This window comes from Asparagus officinalis, chromosome 4 (genome assembly GCF_001876935.1).
Source record: "Asparagus officinalis chromosome 4, Aspof.V1, whole genome shotgun sequence".
NCBI lineage: Eukaryota > Viridiplantae > Streptophyta > Magnoliopsida > Asparagales > Asparagaceae > Asparagus > Asparagus officinalis.
In genome coordinates this window covers 23,529,893-23,548,159 of record NC_033797.1, presented here as the reverse complement: position 1 = coordinate 23,548,159, position 18,267 = coordinate 23,529,893, and the positions used below count along the sequence as shown (strand labels likewise).

At 35.6% G+C, this 18,267-nt stretch overlaps 2 long non-coding RNA genes across 2 annotated transcripts; both read left to right on the top strand.

Annotated features, from left to right (window-relative positions):
- LOC109836949 lies at positions 1,580 to 7,617 on the top strand. Its single transcript, XR_002246134.1, has 2 exons — positions 1,580 to 1,896; positions 7,288 to 7,617. It is a non-coding gene; the product is annotated as an uncharacterized LOC109836949 (long non-coding RNA).
- Positions 11,541 to 14,315, top strand: LOC109836948. The gene is made up of 3 exons (XR_002246133.1): positions 11,541 to 12,635; positions 13,544 to 13,664; positions 14,035 to 14,315. It is a non-coding gene; the product is annotated as an uncharacterized LOC109836948 (long non-coding RNA).

Sequence of the window (18,267 nt, the reverse complement as noted above, 5' to 3'; positions counted from 1 at the left end):
TTGAGGGTAATGGGGGTGAGGGGAAGGGAGGTTAACTTTTAACCTTGTTTGGGAAGTAAATATAGCAAGTTAATAGGGGTGAGGGGAGATGAAAGGAGGTGAAAAAATAACATGATTTCTTCCCCCCAAATTTGGGGTGTAATGGGGGTGAAGGTAAAGAGGGGGAATACAACAAATATAGAGAGACATATTTACCCCTAGCTAAGATCAAAATCCAACGGCTAAAATTTCTAACAACAATATAACTTAATAATATGTGAGAGTATTTATATAAATTTATATGCATTCCCTTCCCTTTCCTTCCCGTTATTACACTTTCCAAACAGGGTGAAATAACTTCCCCTTGATTCATTTTACTAGTTTCACAAACAAGTTTTAGAAATTCACTTCCCTTCCCTTAACTTAACTTCCCCTAAGTTACCCTAACTTCCCTTCACCCCCTCCAAATCCAAACAAGCACTAAAAATCTCGGCTCCCCTCTCTCTCTGCGATTCGTCTCTCCGAGCTTCGATTCCTCTCTCCGAGCTTCGATTCCTCTCTCCGAGCGCCAATTCGTCTCTCTCTTCGACGCTTGTCTTCGTCAATGGTTCGCTTCAGCTCCCCGACGAGCAGCATGCCCTCAAGTTCAGCCAGGTACTGTGATCTCTACCGATCTCTGCGATGCTTGGCTTCGGTGCGTATTTCTTTGTTTTGCTTGGATCTGGTGCTTGATCCTGTTTGTATAGTTGTTAATCTAGGGTTTAATTGTTTGATTTTGGATGTTAGGGTTTTCCTCCCTCTGATCACCTTCGAGCACAAGAGGTCAGTCAAAGATCGTTTCTTTTTTGCAATTTGCCCCCGTCTGCTCTCTCCTTTTGCTGAATTTGGGTAATGCAAAGTTTTTGGGTTTCTGGAGTTTTGAGCAGGAATTAAGTCTTTTACGCGTTGATTCTGGTTGATTTTCCTTCTAATCGTGTTCCTTTCTTCTCATTTTTGCTTCTCTTTCTGTTCTTATTTCTTCACCATTGGTATGCTTTATCTATCTGTTTTTTTTTCTAATTTTTTCTCTAGCGGAATGTGAAAGATTACCATTCGATTTACCAGAAGCAATGGAGGAATTTGTCGCAGGTTATCAAACAGAGTATTCAGATATCAAATACGCTTTATTTTACCTTGCTTCTTACCTAAATTTATTAGTTTCTTTATTATTTATAACAGTTCTTTACTTAGGTGGGTGGAATTTATCTATTCCGTACATACCCATTCCTGAACTATAACAGTTCTTTACTTAGGTGGGTGGAATTTATCTATTCCGTACATACCCATTCCTGAACTTTTCGGAAGAAATAAAATGGCTGGAGTCTTTGGAATGACAATTGGAATATTTATTACATTAGAGAAAGCTTATTTGTTTCTGTTCATTCCTATCACAACAAGATGGAATGTAATAATATTGATTCATACAGAAGAAAAGGTTCTCTATTGATTCAAACGCTCTACCTATGGGATAGATTTTAGGAAATGATGCAGAGATGAATACTGACATTGATCCGCAAGAAGCTCAACAAGCTCTTGAAATAGCTGAAGCTAACTTGAGTAGAGCTCAGTACTGACATTGATCCGCAAGAAGCTCAACAAGCTCTTGAAATAGCTGAAGCTAACTTGAGTAGAGCTCAGGGTAAGAGACAAGCAATTGAGGCGAATCTAGCTCTCAGACGAGCTAGGACACGAGTAGAGGCTGTGAATGTTATTTCACAATAATCAAAAGAAGTTCTTTAGAAGTTCTTTATTATAATTATACACCACATTTTGATTCCGCCAATTGAACTCTAGATGAGACAACGAAAAAAGAAGATGTTAACGGTTGATCAAGCTTGATGGATTCGCCTTCTTAAACAAGAAGTTCTGGTCCTGGAGGTATAATATCAACCTTTTAGTGTCCATCCAATGCATCAACTATGGTTATTTCATATCCTCCTTTTTCTTTACGTACTATTTTGCTTACTATACCCGCGAATGTAGCATTATAGACTGTATTGTTACTCTTGCTCCCATCAGGATAAATCTGACCCCTTCCCCTGTTCCCACCTACATATATGGGATATTTTAAGAAGTGAGCGTCTTTCTTCTACATATTGGCTGTGGCATTTTTTTCTTCTCCAGATTCATGCATATTGGTTGTGGCATATGTTAGAAATTATGGTTAAATCTAGAATAAAACAGAGAAATTATGATGTACTATAATTTTAAGTTTTTTAGTCCACTGTTGTGCGTTTGAAAAACGTTGTGTTTAAAGCAATATTTGACCTACTCCGGTGAAAGGATCACAATGTCAAACTACTTTTAGGAACAGTAGCATAGTATTCTGGTGTACACCAACCCAGTACTGTCAATATCTCCTTGATCTATAAGACCTTTTGGTCAAAGCAAAGATCTTCTTGATCTCAGAACCTTTCGGTTCAAAACATTTCGGTTTAAGGGCAAGTTCCTATGGGCACAGGTTCTGCAGCAGCAGCACAACAGCAACAACGTCAAGATCTCCTTAATCTGATGTTCGTTTTCCAAGCTCGCGTGTTTGTTGCCATGAGCTGCCTAACGACGCTATTTATATGCCTCTAAGGCCAGCTCAAGTGTCACTCATAATTAATGTGACTATTACAATTCTCAATGGCAATTAAAATTGTAACATGAATGTATTAAATTGCTCTAAATATTATTGTAATTGCTGCGTGTAGTAACTCCTGTATACGAGGTAACCAATGGACGCGTTGCTACGTAACGCGAGGGTCACGTCTTAGCAAATCAGACGAACCTCATTTGACAAATGAACCTCGTCAAATAGGCGAACCTCATATGACAAATAAACCTCGTCGAACGAGCGAACATCATTAAACAGACAAACCTTGTATGACAGACGAACCTCATCGAACGATCGAACCTCGTCAAACAAGCGAACCTCGTTTGATGAGCAAACCTCGTCTGATCTTGTGAATCAGACAAACCTCGTCTGATCTTGTGAATCAGACAAACCTCGTCGAACAAGTGGAACCTCGTCAACCAATTGACGAACCTCGTCTGACTTTGAGAATGCTAGGGTCACATCCTCGTGCGAATGCGTAGCTTGTCCATATGCGGCGAAATAGCCTGCGAGGCAACCTTCATGGTGACCATAGTTGTAGCCAATGTGGCGTCACCTCGCCCCGATGCCTCCGTGCGAAGTGCAAAGTACGCCTAACAAAGTGCCACTTAGCGCCTCAGTCCGATTAGTCCCGGCCTATTAGCCCACGGCCCCTAGCCCATGGCTCACGACCCACGACCCACGACCCACGGTCTACTAGAACTTATGAGGGATTAATTGAAATAAAACACTTCTCGGCTTGCCGTTGGTAAGTCTCGAACAAGGGACCTTTTGAAACACCAAAACATTAACTTTCCACTAAGCTACTAAGCATTTATGAAAAGTACTTGTAGTTAATATATATATATATATATATATATATATATATAATATATATATATAATATATATATATTATATATATATTATATATATATATATAGTTTGAAAACTCATTTTGGAAAGCGGTTTTGACCAAAAAAATCCAACAACATCTTCCTTTTATTTATATATAGTTCTTTGGTACCGGTTGTTTTAATTGCAAATATGTAAAAAAATGCCATATCTTTTGTGCTTCCCCCCTATTAATTCCTACAGATTAGCAGTGGCATGTGGCTTTTATTAAGGTTGTTCATTTCAGATAGCAAACCAGAATGAGTTATTTGGGAACCTTTATGCTATTTAGAAATCATTCTGTAGTTAGTGTTTAATTGTTTGGATATTTAGTTTGTTTGAAAGTTAAGTTTGGTTAAGACTTGGAATTTCCGTTCTGTTGCAGCTTTGAGTTTTTTGAGTCTGTAACTATACATTGCTATATTACTTATTCTTGATGAATAAAATGTTGCTATTTTTGAAAGATCACTAGTTGTCTATGGTGTTCAACCAAAATCCTTACTCTAATAGGTAGCAATTACATTTCATAAATATTCAAGTGGCCTTCCATCCAAAAATATCAGTTGCTGGTTATGCAATGGAAGCACCTGCAACAAAGAAACAGATCACTGACCTCCTAGACTTGAGTTGAAAAATAGATGGCTATTATAAAGAAATTTTATATGTGATTATGTGTCTTCACCCAAAATATTATATGATCTAAAATGCCAGAAGGCAGATTGTCATGGTCTTTGATATCTTCAGATTGTCATGGTCTTTGATATATTCTAGACTATTTATCCTGTTTTGTAGCCTCTAGATTTCAAGACATAGGGAAGCTCTAATTGTCCAGTACACCTAGTCCATGTAAAATGCTAAGCACTGTAGCTTTAAGACCAAGGAGAGGCTATAACTATCCAAAAGCTTCCTTCTTCATAAGAAAAATAAATGTGCTCTCTCTCCAATCTTGGGGCAAGTTGGCACTATTGCTACATGATTTTAGTGATATTCAAAATTTTGAATCTCAAGGTGAAATCTAGATGTGTATTTTCTTTGAGGTATTTTCTCTCTTCCTTTTCTCTCTTGATGACATTTATGGAAAATGAACCTAAAAGGTACTGAAAGATCAAATAAATATACGTTAACTTAGTTACGTTATGGTACTGTGGATTATATTTTATTTTACCTGACAGTAGTTGTAGGTTGTCTAAAAATCACTGTAGATAGTTGATCCCCCATCAAACACCGATGATGGAAGTTACAATCTGACGACTTCTAGAAGGCTATAATTTGAAGATTTTTATGTAGATCAATGAAGGTTACAATCTGACGAACTTCACAAATCACAACAACCGATGAAAGCTCTAGTTCAACAGCCTTCACAATCAACATCGAGAGTTACAACCTGATGACTCATATTTTCAATGAGCCAAGATGAAGATTATAAGGCTATCAACAATGGTTTTGTTTTTCAACACCCTACTTTTTACTTTTTAACACTCCACATCATCTTCTCTCACTATCAACAATGGTTTTGTTTTTCAACACCCTACTTTTTACTTTTTAACACTCCACATCATCTTCTCTCTCTTCCACCTAATAATTCAATTTTCAACACCCTACTTTTTACTTTTTAACACTCCACATCATCTTCTCTCTCTTCCACCTAATAATTCAATACCCACTCAACTTTTACACTCTACAATGGCTTTGTTTAATAAAATTCAACACCATACCCCACCACTTTTATTTCATATTCTTATTTTCTCAAAAATCCCACCACCCAATAGCATGAAGACATGCGTCCAATCTACTCTCTCTCTCCTGTGTGTGGTCCTCTCCCACTCCTTATTCAACATGTTGAATTAATTCAACACAAATTAATCCAAATGGGATTCAACACCCTCTTCAACAACTCCATTAAACCAATTCAACAGTTGAATTCTTTTTTCAACACCTCCATTGTAAGTAGTCTAAGATGACGGTCTTTGCAACGTTCCAGCAAAAGAGATCACAAATTGATGGTCTCTTCACACTAAAACGCAGAGGTCATCTCTGCGTTTCACCATCAAAACGCAGAGGTCATCTCTGCGTTACACCATCAAAACACAGAGGTCATGCCCACGTTTCAAAGTCAAAACACAGAGGTCATCCCCAGTGCTCCAATTAAAAACGTAAAGTTCGTAGACTCAAAACGCAGAGTTCATCTCTACGTCCTAACTCTGTGTTTTAGATTTACAACACTGTGTGAACACTGCGTTTTTAGCCTAAAACAGGCCCAACTCCGCGTTTCAAGTCTAAAACACAGAGTTCGGACCCAGAACACCATTTTCGGTGTTTGACTCGTTCAAACACGAGCTGAACAGTTTCAGGAATCGTTTTCCCTCTACATTTGGAGGGATTTTCGTCCCACTTAGGAGCAGATTAAGGGGGCAGTTACACCCAATTTAACCCCATTATAGAGAGAATTAAGGAGGCGGTTACTCCCTTAATCCCTTATAAATAGGAGTAAACTCAACTGAGTTCGGGCCCTTCGGCTTGGCAGCAAAGAAGAGATCTTTGGATGACTTTTTTGGGGGATTTACTGGAGCTTTGGAGATCGAAAACAGGAGCTTTCTTCATCATTGTCTTACAAACCGATTTCGGTTAAATCAACACTTTCATAGAGTTATCAACTCGTTCAGAGTTCTAAAACTTACTTTGCAAGTTCTCCACAACATCAAATCGTGAGGAGAAATCGTTCCAGTGAAGCAAAACGTCGGATCATCAACGGAGAGAAAACTCGTCGCGAGCATTCGAGGGAGGCACTCCATCGTCACATTGAAGAACCTAGATTTAAATAAAGGGGAGGATCTCTGTCGATTCTCTTCTCTTTTGTAATTAGGAACTTCGAATTGTAATTAAGATTGAGAGAGTTGTAAATATTCTTTTTCTAAGCAGTTAGAGAGAATAAAATCAAACCCAGTTATTTCATTTTTATTTTACAAATTTTCCACCAAACAGTAGTTCATTGTCAGTGTTTACTGCAACATTCAAGGTTAAACCTTATCATATTCCATTAGTAATATAGCCAATGCATGTTGGAACACCATGAAATAACCAATCTTATTTCACAATTTTAAACATATATCTGAATTCTCAAATTATTAGAGGGGTTTATGCAAAGTTTGTAATTCGCATCTGTCTTTCGCTAGTACTTGCATATTGTTCCTTGTAGAATTTGATCTTCTAATGCCTTCAAACTGTGGGTGACTTATCTTTCGCGCATATGGTACCTGGAATATTTCAAATTATACTAGTTGCCACAAGGAACCTAAGTATTTTGGGCACTTGCTAGTTTAATTGTTAGGGAAAAAATGACATTTCAATATAAAAGTTAATGCTCCAGATTCATTTTCCCCCAAGGATGTATGTATCTTGTTGCTAAAGAAAATCCATGTGCATGTGTCATCTCTGGATCAAAAGAATTGATACCTGTTATTTGAAAAAAAAAAGGGTAATATGTAGTTGCTTACAAATTTCTGTGTTCCTTTTTAAATCTCCAACCAAGATTAAACCAGATCTCAAAATTAAAGTCATAAAAGAAAATATTGTAAATACACCCAAGATCAACTCCTATTTTGCTTCAGTATACCATGCATTTGAACTAGAAAATCATATAGCTTAACATCTGTATTTGCTCCCACGTTCTTATCAAAATGAATATATTGCAAATTTCTAGTTTACTGTTTAAAAAATATTAGTGTTTGCAAATTTCTTGTTTGCTTCAGTATATCTGCATATTGTTCACACACTCAAATAGATGTTTTCGATTTGCAGGATTCACTGGTAGAGACCGTCAAAGAGCAGGCTAGCTCCATAAGCAATATGATTGTGCAGGCTACAAATTAGAGAGTTCTATGATTTTGCCATGGGCTGCATTAGCCCTTACTGTTTTTAATTTTCGTGAGGCGATGTTGTGAATATAAGCGAGGCAATTGGTTCTATATGATCTCATGAGGTGTATGGTCATTGTGTTTCCCATACTGCAGCTTGCTCGAAAACAATGTATGTTCATTCACAGTTTGTTCAGATTGATGAAAATTGTTATCGTGTATTTTCAAGTCGTGGTTTCCACCTCTAGGCAACGTATGGTTTGCATTCATTGAAGACTATTGCTTTCCAAAACTTGTAAAAATAGGCCAATTCTTCATTTATTTTTTGTATGTGTTTCTCGGTTTTAAAACCCCCTGAAAGTTTTTGCAGAAAATGCTCTGAAAGTTTGCAGAAACCCCCCTAAAAATTTATAGAAAACCCTTCTAAAAATTTCTAGAAAACCCCTCTAAAAATTTGCAGAAAACCCCCTAAAACTTACATATATATAAAACATCATAACTAAATGGGTTATTTGGTCATTCATGAACCACTCATTTAGTAAATTGGTGGATGAGAAGTGACTCATTTAGCAAATGCTAAATGGGTCATAAAGGGTCATAAATGGTCAAGTGGTCATAAATATGCCCACCCATTTATGACCCAACCAAGACACAACCAAAACCATCCATTTGACAAACCTAGAGGAGAGAGACGGGGAAATCTGAGGGGAGGACATGAGGGAGAGGGAGGAGTGTGGGAAACACGAGAGAGGGGGGACACGGAGAAGTGGGGAAGCTGAAAATGAGGAGGTGACGCGGAAATCTGAGGAAGGAGAGAGATAAGGGGTGCATGCTAAATATTAATACAAGATGATGATGATGATTAATCAAGATGATGATGATGATTATTATTATTATTATTATTATTAATAATAATAATAATAATAATAATAATAATAATAATAAATAATAATAATAATAATAATAATAATAATAAAATTTAATAATAATAATAATAATTTATAAAGTTTTTAGAGTAACAATTAAATTTATAATTAGTAGAACCATTAAATATAAAATCGGGTTTCTAAATCATAGAAAATTATAGAAAATTAGGGAAAATATAAATACTCATTTTTAAAAAATAATAATTTAATATTTAAAATACCAGAAAAAATATTCAAATCAATATCGAAAAATTATGGTCATTACACCCTTCTTCTAATAACTCAGCCAATATATCTAAAGGAAAGGACAATAAACATAAACATAAATATTCATGTTGATAGCATTAGCTTAACTCATATGAAGAAAATCAATCAGCTACAAAACATGAGCACTTACATTCATGTATTTATGATGAATATCGTCATACTAATTAAATTGAAATCTCAAGTTTTTTCTATTTCTAAATCATTGAACAATTTGACTAGAAATAATTCGGCTGATCCTTTATTCATCAGATATGCGACATTGTAATCTAATGCGTTAATCGACTACTTATAAACTAAAGGAGAACAACAAAAAAAGTTATGATGAACAGTAAATCTTAGGTGGACCAATCAAAAGGAGCCATGTCATTATTTCCCCTCTCTTCTACTGCCTCCCTTCCCGCATCTCTCTCATATTGCCTCCCTCTCCTACTACCCACGTTCTTCCCCCTAATCGATTTTAAAATTCAAAAAGCCTCCCTCTCGAGATCCCCCCTGTAAACCCAAAAGAGATCCACCTCTCTATCCTAACCCAGACAAGAATTTTGCTTTTGTTTTCTTCTTTCTTCGAGATCCCCCTCTCTCCTATCCGCCCCCATCTCTGAGAAGTTTTCTTTTTTCTCCGCCTCTTTCCTTCGTTCTTTCTCTCGATCGTTGCCAAAAAAATAAAAAATTAAAATAAAAAGAGTCGAAAATTCGAGCTAGGGCATTTCCCCTCAATTCAGTCAACGATGCATTATTTTTCTCGATTCCTCGTCGTCCTCCTCCTCGTCGCCGCATTGGCCTCTCTTTTGGAGTCCAATCACAAGGTAACCCTCTCATTCGCCTATAAGTTTCGATCTCTAGCCCTAGATATTTGAATATATAGTTTTATCCCTCGAAATCTTGCAGAGAGTTTAAGATCAATTTATTCTAATTGTATCTTTTTGCAAATAGTTCTAAATGAAATTAGAAACAAAATTTTTTGGCTACTGCCAGAAATTATTTAGGAGAAGTATTTTATGTGAATCCGAGTGAGAATTATGATTTTGGGATGCATTGTGATTTTAACTTGAAAATTGATTCTAATTGAAAAATATTATTGTTGAATTTGATGGAATCTTTTTCTTTATGTTTCAGATGGAATCCTGATGGAGGGAAGCACAAATATAAATTCTTCCAATGGTATAGAATGAAAACCCCAAAACTCTCTTTTATTTGCAAATTTTTCTTGAAAATATTATTTTTTAAATTGATAGGATATTTGCCTTTCTGTTTTTTAGATTTTTTTTTTAAAAAAAACTATTTGAGAATTTTGAGGATCACTTCATCAACCGAACGGCTAAATACCCATATTGGTATTTTAATTCAACCTCATTTGCCAAGAAGGTATTTTAAATAAAAAAATCGGCGTTAAGGCATTTTAATTGATTAAAATTACCAATTAGGTCCTTTTTCTCGTCGGTGACCACTTTTCCGGGGAGAACTCGTCACGTGCGTGACACGTGATGACTTAATCTGTATAAATACCCATATTGGTATTTTAATTCAACTCAATTTGCCAAAAATGTATTTTAAATAAAAAATCGGCGTTAAGACATTTTAATTGATTAAAATTACCAATTATGTCTTTTTGCTTGTCGGCGACCACTTTTCTGGCGAGAACTGGTCACGTGCATTTTAATTCAACCGGTTTTCTGACGTGGCAGTGGCAGGAAGAATAAGAGTCGATGCATTTTAAAATCCCCCATTTCTAAAATTGGTAAAAAAATTAGCGAAAAATTCGTGGAGAAATTACCGTATAAATAGAACCTCTTTCTCTTGCATCGATCCATGGCCGCGCCGGCGGCAATCTAGTCTGCAGTGATCTTCGTCTTCTCACTTTCTTCTCTCCGAATTCCCATGGCGTTTTCTTCTAGAAGTTCCTGGAATCGGGGGTTTTGGCTGCTTCTGTTAGCGGTAAAGGTAAGATAATTGAGTTGGATCTGAGATCTGGAGTGAATGCGTGGATGTTTGATCTTTGTTTTGAAATTTTTAGGGTTTAGGTTGGTTCGTTTTGGACTTAAATTGTGATTAAGCCACATCAGCAGCTAAAACCGAGCCACATCAGCAAACCGAGCCACATCATCAGCTAAAACACAGATTAAGTCATCACATGCCACACACGTGACGAGTTCTCACCGGAAAAGTGGTCGCCGACGAGGAAAAAGACCTAATTGGTAATTTTAATCAATTAAAATGCTTTAATGCTGATTTTTTATTTAAAATACCTTCTTGGCAAATGGGGTTGAATTAAAATACCAATATGAGTATTTATACAGATTAAGTCATCATGTGCCACGCACGTGACGACTTCTCGTCGGAAAAGTGATCGCCGACGAGAAAAAGGACCTAATTGGTAATTTTAATCAATTAAAATACCTTAACGCCGATTTTTTTATTTAAAATACCTTCTTGGCAAATGGGGTTGAATTAAAATACCAATATGGTTATTTAGCCTCAACCGAACTATCAATTTTTACCCTTGAGCTCTAATAAACACGTTCTTTCTAAAATATCTCTCTTATCATTATAGAATGTACTAATATCATTGGATTCTCATTGCAATTATGTGTGCTTGATAATTTAATTTGTGTTTTCCTCAGCAATATATTGTCATCCAATTTCTACAACTCAATATTTGATTTTATTATATGACTCATGTTTGATGCTTTTGAGAGTGTCACTCCTGTGTTTGCTTTCACTAGTAAAAAAACGTATATCCTAGACGGAATATTCTAGACGGAAAATTTTTCGTCTAGTTTGTATTAAACTAGACGGAAAATTTCCATCTAGAATATTCCGTCTAGAATAAAATATTCCAGGCGAAAATTTTCGTCTAGGATAGTATCCTAGACGGTTCTATTTTTTTAATTTTTTAAATGGTCATTGTATCCGAGACGGAAATTTCCGTCTAGGATACGAAATTTCCGTCTAGGATACAATGACCCATATAAAAAAATAAAAACATCAAATTTTGGCTCCAAAATCGAAATCCCTCCCCCCCAAATTTCCGCCCAAAATCGAAATAAGAAGCTCTTCCCCCGTAATTCTCTTTCTAACTCCTTCCCTCCCTCCCTCTCTCTCTCTCTCTCTCTGCGCCGCTGGCAATCGATCCCCAACGACGCTGGCGATGGTGACGCCTCCGTCGTCGAATCCTTCGAGTGCGTCCTCAGCAACTCCCTCCGCAAGATTCCGTCGCAATCTCCGCCTCCCGATGAGATTCCGGCGTCGACCTCGTTGATCAAGGTCATTCGTCGGGCTCAGTCGTCGACCAAGTAGGGAAGCGAGTGTATCAGAGGAAAGGGGTGATCACTGACATCAAGTCCTTCGGTACCATCGAGCTCGGATACGGAATCAAGAAGCGCGATGGCAGACATTTCCAGATCTGGATCTTGATCTTGATTGAACCCATTTCGTTGGTTGTTGTTTGATTTGCGCTGGCATGCGTTTGTGCTTATCTTGTGTTTGTTGAAATGCCTGACCCAAAATCACAACTTTGATAAATAATGAATTATTTGAGTTCACCGCACAATCTGGTTAAATGCCTGACCCATTAAAACAAAGGTTGGATCTCATGATAGAACTTGGTTAAAATTGAAGTTCGATTCATATTTATGGTTCATAAGTCCGTGTCCTAACAGTTCTTGAACTCCCGTGATGAGGCGATACTACGCAGGCACGCATTATGGTTTAGAGTAGGGAGCTGTTTGTTACGATTGAATTATGCAATATGAATTGACTTAGGTCCCTGTTGTTGTTTGAATAGCGTAGAATCTTAGTTCTTTCATTGCATGAGTTTTGTTAATTCACTATTTGAGTACACCTGTAAATTTAATAAACTTAAACAAATTACAGTCTGAATGAGAGTGATATTAAATCACATCTTTTTTGATGAGTTACTGGCAAATGTGCAGGAGGAATGACAGAGGAGAAAAAAGTAGTAAGAAGGAGAGCCCTTGCAAAGTGGCTAAAGGAGAGTATTTTGAGATTAGGCCCAACATTTATCAAAATAGGGTAACAGTTTTCTACAAGGGTGGATATTCTTGCACAAGAATATGTTGATCAGTTGTCCGAACTTCAGGTCAAAATACTTGTCGACCATATGATTCATGCACCCATTACACCACTGTATTGCTCTGTACTAGCCTACTTGCACAATTTATTACACACCAAGTATATTCTGAACTCTATATCTGTTTTGTTCTTTAAGCAGTTAAAAAAAAATTTAGTAGATGTTTGAATATGGAAGGAGTTTCTTAGAACAATCCTCATTCAGCATTCCGCAGAGTTGTACTTGTAAAAAAATCACATTTTTAGAGGAGTTATATATGCAAAATGGAATGTTAATGGATGCAATCATGCAATGCATTTGAAGAGAAACATATGTAAAAACTTTTTTTCTTAAAGACAATTTTTTTTGATGCAATCATGCAATGCATTTGAAGAGAAACATATGTAAAAACTTTTTTTCTTAAAGACAATTTTTTTTTAAAATTTTTGACGTAGAAGAGTACAATTTTTTATGGAAAAGCAAATGGTTGAAGTATCCATATAACTTTTATGGAACAGAGTTTACAGTTATGGAACAGAGAAGAGATGCACAATAGTGTGGGAAATATAATAATTTATAAGTTCCATACAACTTCGGTGAACTGTGTGACCCTAACATATCAGACCAGCTGCAACTCCAAAAAGATTAAAAAAAAGAACCATCTTCTAGCATAGCTGTGGACAAACTTTGTCAACAAAGCTGTCCATGACCTGTTCATTCCAAAATTTAGCTCACAAGTAGTGGCATTTGTTCTGTATATATATTTTTGTAACATTACTTTATGATATCTTCTTTTTCAATTGGCAAGTGGTTACCATTTTGTCGATAATATTTTTCTTGGTATTTATCAGTTAATGGTGGCATTTCCACCCTCAGAACTGATAGATGCAACTTTTTCAGATAAGTTATTAAATTTATTGATTTCTATGCTTATTTAGGACCAATTGCCTCCATTTCCTTCAAAAACAGCTGTGTCAATTATTGAAGAAGAGCTTGGAAGCCCTGTGGATTATATTTTTGATCGGTTTGATTATGAGCCAATAGTTGCCGCAAGTCTTGGTAATCTTATATACTCATTTGCTTACATAATAAATAGGAGTTTACATTTCTGAAGTTCTGGTGCTTTATGAAAGACTCTTCATTCTTACTTAAAAGACCCTTTATGCCTTACTTGTGTGCATTACAGTCAACAACAATTACCTAACTGCATAAAGACTCTTAATATTTCATCTTTGTTTTGTGTACATTACCTAACTGCAATTCATTCACTCTTACTTGTGTGCTTTGTTCTTTTTTGACACAAAATTTACCTGTTCTCCAACTAGGGTATATACTTAGTTCCACTAATTAGATCTCTCCACTGGTCAATTCCATATACAAAACGCTTGTTACTGATTTCATTTTTATTTGATTTGATGTAAATTGGTAGTTGAGGTGATGAGAGGTCACGAAGAATGACTGAGGTGCTGCTTTTACCCTGGCCTGGACATGTAGAGTTTTAGTACATGACGACAGATTCTACTTCGTCTTCTTCGAGTTGATCGAGCTACTAATTTTATTCTCTAGCTATATTAAGTTGTAATGGGGACCGTTTAAGTGTTGTTTAAAAACTTGTTACTTAGCAGTAGCCGATTTTGGTGTGATGTATGTCAGTGTGACTGAAGGACTTGCTACTATATATGTTATCAATATTGTACGATATTCGTCTGGCATGCTTGTATCCTGTTTTAATTTACTTGCTACTATATATGTTATCAATATTGTACGATATTCGTCTGGCATGCTTGTATCCTGTTTTAATTTACCGAACATGAGTGTAAATTGTAGTTTTTTAAGTAGATTCTGTGTTGGATATGAATATAATTTTTTTGTTGTTCAATATTGTGTACATGCACTCAAAATAGATTCTGCAAAAAAAAAACAAATACTGTAGCATAGCATCCTAGACGGAAATTCCATCTAGGATGCTCAAATTCCGTCTAGGATACTTGTTTTTTTGAAAAAAAATTAAAAAAAAAATTAAAAAACATCCTAGATGGAAATTCCGTCTAGGATGACTATCCTAGACGGAAATTTCCATCTAGAATACTCATCCTAGACGGAAATTTTTTTCGTCTAGGATGTAGTATTCTAGACAGAAATTCCGTCTAGAATAATCCGTCTAGGATGTATTCTAGACGGTTTTGAATTCCGTCTAGAATAATCCGTCTAGAATATATTCTAGACGGAATTTTCGTCTAGAATACTACATCCTAGACGGAAACATACTAGACGCGTATTCTAAACAAAATTCCGTCTAGAATACGCATTCTAGACGAAATTCTAGGTATCCTAGACGGAAATTTTCGTCTAGAATACCTCATTATTTATTAGTGTTTAGATTCTTCAACAGGTTATTTGCTTGATTATAATGGAGTTGCATATAATTTTCCTTTGAGTCTCCTCTCCAATTTATAGACTTGAAAATTGATTATCAATGAAAAATATTATTGTTGAATTTGATGGAATATTTTTCTTTATGTTTCAGATGGAATCCCGATGGAGAGAAGCACAAATATAAGTTCTTCCAGTGGTATAGACTAAAAACCCCTAAACTCTCTTTTATTTGCAAATTTTTCTTGAAAATATTATTTTTAAAATTGATAGGATATTTGCCTTTCTGTTTTTTAGATTTGTTTTAAATTTTAATTATTTGAGAAATTTGAGGATCACTTCATCAACCCAAAGCGGAATAATTTATTTTGATAACATGTTCAATATTTTTATACAATATTTTTTAGAAACCAAGTTTTGCACGAGTTTAAATACTAGTTATTTAAAGAAGAAAAGAAGAGGGAGATAAAAATAAATAAAATAAAGAATTACAGTAAAAGCCCACTAAAACAATTAGGAGTTGTTTGTTTGCATAAAAATATAAGTGAAAGTGCGAGAGCGAAATGTTTTTCACTCTTTCTGAGTGTTTGTTTATTTAATTGAAAGTGATTGTGAAATTGCTGAAGTCAAATGGAAAATAGAAAAAAGCGAGGACTTATTGCATATATCCCTTCTGCAGTTCTTCTTTGACGTATAACCCTCGGAAGATTGTATGGCAACTAATTGCATTAGTAAGGCAGATGAAAAATATTTTTATCCGTAAACGCACCTCGTATGATTTCAAATTAAATAAACAGTAATTATGAAACTATTTTTTTTTGAAAAATTGTAATATGCTAAAGTAATTAAGTACAATTTAGGAACACATAAATGCGACCTAACCTGAAAAAAATTAAATACAATGTCAACAGTGGCGTAGCCAGAAATATTTTTTGCCCTGGGCGAAAACTAAAGGTGGTCGGCGGTGAGGGACTTGAAGCGACGGAGGAGGGAGAGGAGCTCGGTGAGGGAGAGGAGGGAGGCGCGGGAGAGGGAGGAGGGTTGGGGATTGTTGAGATGGAGGTCCTGGAAGAGGAGGGAGAGGAGGTTGGATCTGCGGAAGAGGAAGGTGAAGTGGCCGGAGAAGAAGGGAAGCGAGGAGAGGCGGGAGGGGGAGGTGAAGTGAGGCAGTTTCTTGCCCTGTGCAGCTGCCCAGGGCAAGACTGCCCTGGCTACGCCCCTGAATGTCAACATGAACAATATAGGAGCTTCTTTCTTATTACGCAAATGAAATAGAAAGACAATGCCGTACGTGACATTTGAAAAATACATGTTACTGTTTCCATATGTTCATCAGATTGCATTTGATACATGCTCGTTGTCCAGCTCTGATAATGATGCACCCTCCGTGTATCCTTTTATCAAGGAACGGATCTTCAAACTTCACAAGTATTTACTATTTTAGGCTCCCAATTTTTTGGACAACAAAACAACACTTGAGTAGCATTGATATCTTCTTGAGCTAACAAGTAACGATTATGCTGTTGGTCAGGAAAAAAAAGCAGTTTTCGGAGCAACTCTATTCGCAAGTAGCTGCATTTTTTTATGAAGAGTAAATGAGTTTGGAGAGGTTAAGGAGTTGGTGAGGGTTGTTGGTTGGTATTATGATCCTATTCAGGGCAGAACACAAACAGAGAGGTGATGGTCGGTGGAGTACTTACCACATGGAGTGGTCCATCCATCCATGCTTAGCATGGACCACGACTACATGCTCATACAGCATTATTTCGCCCGTCTTATCCCCTACCCTCTTAAATACACCGTATTTTTGTTTTCTTGGAATTCCCAAAAAAGGGAAAATACAATTAAATATAAGGTTCGGTGAGTAAAGTGGATGGAATTCAAAGAGCGCTGCTACATAGACCTAAAATATGAGACCACTAGAAGGGTTATGTGATGTGTCCTCTCCCTATTGCATAATGAGCTGGTAATGAACTGGCATGACCAGCTCATTATGTAATAGGGAGGGGACACTTCTCATGTCCCCTCACTTGGTCCCATATTTTGAGTCCTTAAAACATTTTTCGAATTTAAATTCAAGACAGAAAATTCTTACCTCAAAAATTTCCTCTTTCTTAGGACATTCTGAAGGGGTGTTAGTCAATTGGGACATTTTTATACAAAATGGGATAATTGTTAAAGTGGAATAATTTTTTGCTAGTGAGATATTTTAGTAGGATAAAAAAATAGGAATAATTTTGTGAAGAGAAATATTTTGATAAAATAACGTGGGATAAATTTTTATAATCATGAAATATATATTTATACATTTTGAAGATATAAATACTATTTATGTATTTTAAACTTACTATTATTGATTGATAATTGTTTACAAGAATGTTTTTTACTATTAAATAATTTTTGGTTAGACTATAAGATATTAATAATTATTATTACAATGATGGTCTAATGATGATAATAACCATAATAGGAAAGAAGTAAAGAAAAAAAGAAATATAAAAAAATAACAAATAAAAAAATAAATATGAGTTCTAGTTTTTTACCACCTAGTTCCAAGCTAAAACTTGGAATAATTTGAGAGATCAGATTAGAACTCTCATTTTTGTATAGAAAAATAAAAAAAAGTGGGATAATTTTGTACCATTATCCCAATTCTAGTTTGTTAGAATTCTACTTGACTAACACTGTAAAATTTTGTTCTAGTTTTAGTTCTATGTGACTAACACCTTAAAAATTTATCTCACAGATTATCTCAGTTCTAATTTTAAGTTCTAGGTGACTAACCCCCTTTCAGAAAATAGATTTTATATTCAATTTTTCGTTAAATTAAGCAGCTGTCTGGTTGGAAGAATTCTTCAGGGTTTGTCAAAGATTGTGTAATATATTTATTTATTAAGTTTAGGTTGTATAATTATTTAAAAAGTTTATATTTTTAAAATAAAATTAATCATTAATAGGACCACATAATCACTTTTCAACTTTTAACACTTTCTTTACGCACAAACATGAATTCTTAGATTTCTTTTTTTTAAGCTAAATTTCAATTCTACTATCATACAAAACAAACACAAATTTAAAATGTGGATTGTTAAAGATTCATTGTATTTCTTACATTGTCATAAATCGAAAATACAGATCTATAGCCAAATAGTCCCTAAATCAACGAAATCCAATCCTCGACCAGACAACTCGTGGGAAAAAAAAATTCCCGAACAATTTTTATTTTTCCTTTGGAGAAAGCCTCAATACGAGACATGATATATCATATTACAAACAGATTAAGAAATTA